The sequence below is a fragment of the Poecile atricapillus genome, chromosome 4 (genome assembly GCF_030490865.1).
Source record: "Poecile atricapillus isolate bPoeAtr1 chromosome 4, bPoeAtr1.hap1, whole genome shotgun sequence".
Classification (NCBI taxonomy): Eukaryota; Metazoa; Chordata; class Aves; order Passeriformes; family Paridae; genus Poecile; species Poecile atricapillus.
Window position 1 is genome coordinate 2,644,286 of NC_081252.1, and position 6,388 is coordinate 2,650,673.

The 6,388-nt window shown below is 42.4% G+C and overlaps 1 long non-coding RNA gene across 1 annotated transcript; it reads left to right on the forward strand.

The window, feature by feature from the left end:
* Positions 1–459: 459 nt before the first annotated feature.
* On the forward strand, positions 460–6,053 carry LOC131578895 (uncharacterized). The gene is made up of 3 exons (XR_009277603.1): positions 460–500; positions 4,139–4,208; positions 5,956–6,053. It is a non-coding gene; the product is annotated as an uncharacterized LOC131578895 (long non-coding RNA).
* The last annotated feature ends 335 nt before the right edge of the window (positions 6,054–6,388 follow it).

The following is a 6,388-nucleotide window of genomic DNA, read 5'->3' on the forward strand; positions in this document are numbered from 1 at the left end:
TCTTATGGAAAAACAGAGTGGCGAGCCTGAGGGTGACCTCTCCTTCCCCTCTCTGTATGATAAGTGCAAGATGATTTTTGGCAGTTAGATGCGATGAGAACCAGTGTTATCTCACCCCAGGTCAGCCATCTCCTCCCCTCTTCCATAGGATGTACAGCTGGTTTAAGCACTGCTTAAAATCAAAATCCTCAAGTTTCGTGATCCTCCACCAAGTCCAGCCAGCTGCAAGTTGAAGGTTTGTTGGTAATGTGACCTTTAGAAAGTAAAGAAATAAAACATTCTGTTAATAGTAGGTACTGCTAGGCTGGTCTTTATTTCTTCCTATTGATTTCTCTTGGGTATACAAGCAAAATGCCTTTTATTTTATAAATAGTAAATTCTTTGTCAGCTTTCAACTATCAAAAATACGCTTCTTTGATGCAAACTACTTTTATGTTTAGGGTGATTGATGCATCTGTTTATCCTGAGACTGACACCAGCTTGAGGTAGAGCACGAAGAGGTTTGTAGCAAATTATTCCTTTCTTCTCAGAATGACTCTCATCACATAAAACACTCCTGCTCTCAGCTGTGCCATGTGCAGGCACTGGCAGGACACAAAGAAAAAGTACTGCTTGCTTTATGTGGAAACTTTGCTACTCTGGGGATCAGCTGGAGTAAAGCTGGAAAATATGATAATCACATTTTCCTAGCCCAGTGCAAACTAGGCCAGCCCAGGTGGCACCACGAGCCGTGCACGGTGCCCAGTAGCACGCAGTGCCAAATGGTGTGGAGCTGCAGCTGGCAGCTGGAAGTGTCAGGAGACTGGGGGCAGAGCTCATTCCTGCTCCATTGGCGTGCCTGTGGTCTGTCCACACTCCAGTGCCTTTTGTGTGGGATCAGTGATGGAGCTGGGGCAGGGCTGGGAGCTGGTGAGGACCTTCAACAATGCTTGACAATCGCACGTGGCGAGAGAGAAATGGAGTGTAAGTTAATACAAATACCTTGTTTCACTGCTACTTGAGAAACTGAGCACCAAGCCAATTAATAATTTGCCACAAAGCCCCAGGATGACATTTGGAGACCTGGCATCTTGCTGTTCTTTAACACAGGAAAAGGTCCCAGCAAGGTGGGACCAGCACCTCTTCCAGTACCCCAAGTCTTGGGGGTTTTTGCTGCGCTTGAGAGGGATTTTATTTAGACTGCAGGTTTGTTATCAAAATTATTGCAAACACGCAAGCTGTCTGCAGTCCTGCTTTCCTCAGGCATTCTTCCTGTTGGACCTGGAGAATCAGGAGCTGGGAATCAGGAGCAGCAGATGAGATAGGGAGAAAGTATTTTCTACCCCTCATGAGTGTGTTTGCAGACCCAGCACCTCCTCGTGGCTTTGGGCTATTAGCCAAGGGGCTCTCTGGAACACCGCTGTCACATGTCCTGTACAGCCAACTTGGTAAGGTTTACAACCTCATCCTCTCTGAAAATGGCTTTCCCTCAGCTTAGACAATATTTCCTCTTGGATTCTCACTTGAGAAGGCTTTTAGCATAAAGAGAAATTAATCATCTTTTCTGCACCGTTGCTGGAGCAAATCTAGTAGGAAATCAGATCCTTAGAAAAAGGTTTTGTGGGATGGTGTTCAAACCTGCTCAAATTAGTTGTTTGATTTGTCAAGGTTTTATAATTTCTACAGAGCCTTACTAAATCCCTTGAACAACATTTTGCTTTCATTCCTCCTAGACTGCATAGGTCAAAAAGTTCCTATTGTGCTTAAGGGTAAAATGAGTTGATCTGTTGGAACTTCTGCACTTAACAGGCAATTTCCATTGATTTTGGCCTTTCAAGGCAACAGACTGTGAGAGAATTAGACAAATTGGACCAGAATTTGACAAAAATATTGATATTGGTTAGTTTAAGGAATGCATTTTCAGATTTTTAGCATATTTTATTGCACATTTTATTTAGATTATCTACATTCTGCTATTGATAAGAAGCCTGTTTCAATAAAAAGTTGTTCAAAATAGGTCTAGTAGATAAAGCAGGAATATCCAATGTCAGGTGAGCGAGGGCAGAGTTTGCACCCCGTTATCTTTCCATGTTTTGGTGATGGGCACACCTAAAATCATGTGGATTGAAACAGGCTTTGGACCTGTTCTGTGCTGTTTGGCTGAGAGAGGGGATTGAAATACTTGGGGTTCCACCTGAGGCAGAGCAGAACTGTGCTGCCTGGAGATTAAAACATACCCAGGATACACAAGGTGACTTCATGAAAAAAATAGATCAGGTCTTCAGCTTGTTTTCTCAATGCATTTGTCCCTCTGCACCCTCCCCAGCAGTGACACTGGAACATTCCTTTAGCTATTCCATGAGGCAGAATCTGCTTTCCAAAGTGTTGGAATGTGCAGTCGATCCAGACATCTGATGGCTGGAAAAAAAGCAGGGGCACTGTGTGATTTTTTTATTTAAATCCCAAAGCTCTGGGTCTGTGGCCTCAAAACCATTTGTAGTCCCTGCAATGAGCAGATAATTTGTAATTAATGAAAGATATTAATGCAAATTCCAGTAAAATGAACACATATCAAATTCTTGTGAAACACTGAAGTGAAAACCCTTTCCCCTGTGCTCTTGGAGCGTGTCAGTCATCCAGGGATTCATATGACATAATATAATATGTTGACACAATGAAACCTAGTTATTAAAAGAGGATTAAAGATACTCTGCTTGAAGACTGAAACATTCTGCTTTGGTTTTTTTGGTCAACAGATAGTTCCAAGATTTCAGGGTTAATTCTAAATGTCGTGTTTTGCCACTATTCATTGATGGTTGCTAATAGCTAAGTTGAAAAAAAAAAAAATAGAAAAAGAGAACAAAAGAGGTTTCAGATATCTCAGTACACTCCAGAAAAGCCTGCCAAATCTCCAGAAAACTGAACTTAGTAACTGAAGCTATTAAAATCAAAACTCTTTATAGAACTTTCATTTTATTGCACTTTCATCCTAAGGTATTTAATAGAAAATGTTGCACGTAGGATATTGTACACTTGCCAGGCTTGATCTGCAAGGTCACTGTGTGAGTACAGTGATTTCACAGCAGATCCCACTGTATGGAGCAGCAGTGCTTCCCCCTGGAACATTCACCAGGCTTTCAGGAAGGGGCAGCCTGTAGCTCTGGGTGATGGTGTGTTCTCCCTGCCCACATCAGGAGAACTCTGGGCTCTCTCACTGCTGTTCCTCACAGCACACAATCTGGGGGAAGGTAATAAATACAAGGGCTGCAGGTGGAGTGGTGTGCCACGCGTTTTTTAATAGTGGTGAAACAAAGAGAATGAAACAGTTTTGGAGAACATTGCTCTTGGTGCTTCAAGTAACTCTTTCCTTTTTTGGGAGAGGGGTGTGAGACAGGAAAGGCAACAGCCTGTGTAGGTACAGTAAGTTTTGCCCACTAGCAGTTCTCTCTGCAAGTTAAAGGTAAAGCAATAGGAATTGTTCTGTAATAAATCCCAAAACAGCAGTGTGAGAATGAAATGATGACCAAGAGGGAGAGGTGAGTGATCAGAGCGTTGGAGGGACACTCCATATTCTCAGATTCTCTCCTGTCCTGGTGCATCAGGATTTTGCAGTTGAGTGTTTGAAAAGAGGCAGAAGTGATTTCCCAGAAGTGGATCTTTCTCCCCACTAACACTGGGATGATATTTGTTTCATATTGCAGTGGGCACAGTAGGAAATGTAAATGTTTAAAGTTTTACTGTCTCATCATTCATGAGAGACACACCCCAGTCGCCCTCCCTTCCTAAAAAACGCCTCTGCACGTGTTGCAACATCTCCTGTATCCCTCTGTAAGCAGAACCAGGGCTCTAACTGCTGCTACCTGGTAGTTTGGAAGTCCAGTTGCTCAGAGTGATGTTGTGTCTTTCTGTTACTGCTCCAAAGTGCTCAAGGCATGGGGTTTTAAATAAGTAATTTCTCTGTGTTAGTGTGAAAATCTAGAACATAAACTTAAATAACAAGATTCTGACACTTGCCATTTTTTGAAGTAAAAAAACTTGTTTTTTTTTAACTTCGTTCCCCTTGTCCTGTGCTACCCATTATCTTTGATTTACTCATCAGGAAAAGATTCCCTAATCAGCTTTGCTTTACCTTAACTGGGAAATTTGTTTCAGTTTACAGGGGTTATGTGCTGCCTGGTGAAGTTCATGTCTAAGCAACCCCTCTTCTGAAGAGAACTCCAAAAAAACAGGTGGGTGTGACACCGTTGATTTGGATGGGCTTGGAAAAACCTTGTCTAGTGGAAGGTGCCCCTTCCCATGGCATGGATGAGCTTTCAGGTCCCTTCCAACCTAAACCATTCCAGGACTGTGATTATTTTAAATATTCCCTGTCCATTGCAGACCACCTTTCTTACATGCTTTGAAACACCATTGGTGTGTAACCAACTCCACACTGGGTGACAATTCCAGTCTTCAGGACAATCCCAGGGTGCAAAAGAATCCAGAGGAGGCTGCAGGTGTCCTGGGGCACCAATAAATACCCTTGTCTCCATGGGCTGTTCGTCCTCTGGGAGTGCAGGGAGGAGCGGGAAGCTGAGGAGTTTTGATTTAAATGTCAGATTGTTTTGAAGCGCTGTGTGTGCAGTATGTAGGTCAGGGCTGAAGGGATAGACTGGCTCTGCAGAGGTGCTGAGAATGATTAATTTCCCTGGGCAGAATTCTCCAGGGCTTTTTTTTCTTCACTGCATGCTCAAGTCAAGCTGCAGTTTCTCATGGGTTCAGGTTTTGAACCATCTGCCTAAAGGGGAAATTTATCCTGGCAGCTGCTGAAAGGGAAACTCTTGTGGGTTGGTATCAGTTTGTGCAATAAAAAACGATTTATTTTTTTTTTTCTGCACATTGGGAAGCTTTTCAAGGATGGTTTGTTTATGTTGCTGCTGTGTTCTCTGCCCACTTGCATCACTGAGAGGTGACTTTTGGGTGCTTTCCAGCAGCTGCCAGGCACCACTGAAGGTGCAGACAGGCTCCTTTCACTGCCTGAGCAGCGGTACCTAATTTCCTGTGGAAAGCTGCGCCCTTTTGGTCCTCAGCCCTTTGTCAGATGCCCAGCTCCAGAGTCTGTATTGCCAGACCAGAGATGCTAATGGGGTACTATTGTTTTAAACACAATAAAATCCAGCCTCATGGAATACTTAGGGAAGACTTAAAATCTCACTAACTCTTCCTTTAGAAGAGCACAAGCCTTCTTCTTCTTCTTCTTCCCCTTTATTCCCAAGGAGCCTGAACTTCTGTCTCCAGCAAAATATACGAAAATTGGCAGATTAGTAGTTTTAAATGTTTGTAGAGAAAAGTCTGAGAAAACTGCTTGATGTCTTAAAATACTAACTTTAGATATTCTAAGCTATTAGATTTGAGTAGCAAAGCTTCTTTTTTGCCACTTTGGTGTTCACGTATGCAGGAATGGATTTCTCAAACTGTTTCTGTGATTGTTGCACAGCCTGTCTTCTCGTGCTTTGCAGATTAATAACTGTCCTGAAGTTGTCCAAAGGAACATGTCTCCAGGGCTTGGGTTTTATTTGGATTGCAGGATGCCTGAGCACAAGCCCTGCCTTCCCTCCTGCTCACTCTTTATATTGTCACACACTCAGGAGTCCCTGAGAGATGAGAAGCAGGTGGAGGGATTATGCATAGGGAAGATATTGAATGTGTTCTGTGCTGCAAAGATGATTTAAATATATAATAATATTTTAATCATTATAACAATAATTAAATCATATCTATAAAAATGTAGTAATAATATTTAAAGAAATAATATTTAAATTTGCTCAATAATTGTTTCAGCCATATTTTCTAACACAGCTTGGCAAGTTCCTCCAGCACTTCTGGTACAGGTGCACGTGTAACTTGTACATACCCTTGGAGCAGAGCTTCATCATTTGAAAGAAGACTTGCAAACGGTACTATTTACTGAAATGGATTTATTTCTTGCCTCTGCAGTTTGTTTCTGGCAGCTGCCCCTTTCTGAAGTTGTGCCTTCTGGGTCAGAGATGAAAGGAGCTGGCTGTAACCCTGTGCAACGGAAACCCTTTTTCCGAAGGTACAGTAGAATTTTAGCTGTTGAAATGCAGTTTTGCCTGCTCAGTAAAGCCTATGAATTCATATTTTTGCAGCAAAGAGAATACTTGGATTCTGTGCTGCTGGACGCTGTCGGTTGCTGCTGGATTTTTGAGACATCCAAGGCAAAAACACTTTCTTTTCATTTTGATCTCTTTTTCATGAATCGTGGAAAAAACCCTATGATTTGGGATTCTGTTTGTGTATAAGTGTATAATTTCCAAATAATTTCTTCCAATCCAGTAGAATCCTGTTATATGGGGAAAAAACACTGCTAAGGTTGCTTAGAGAGGTTTTTGCGCTGAGGACTGCCAGC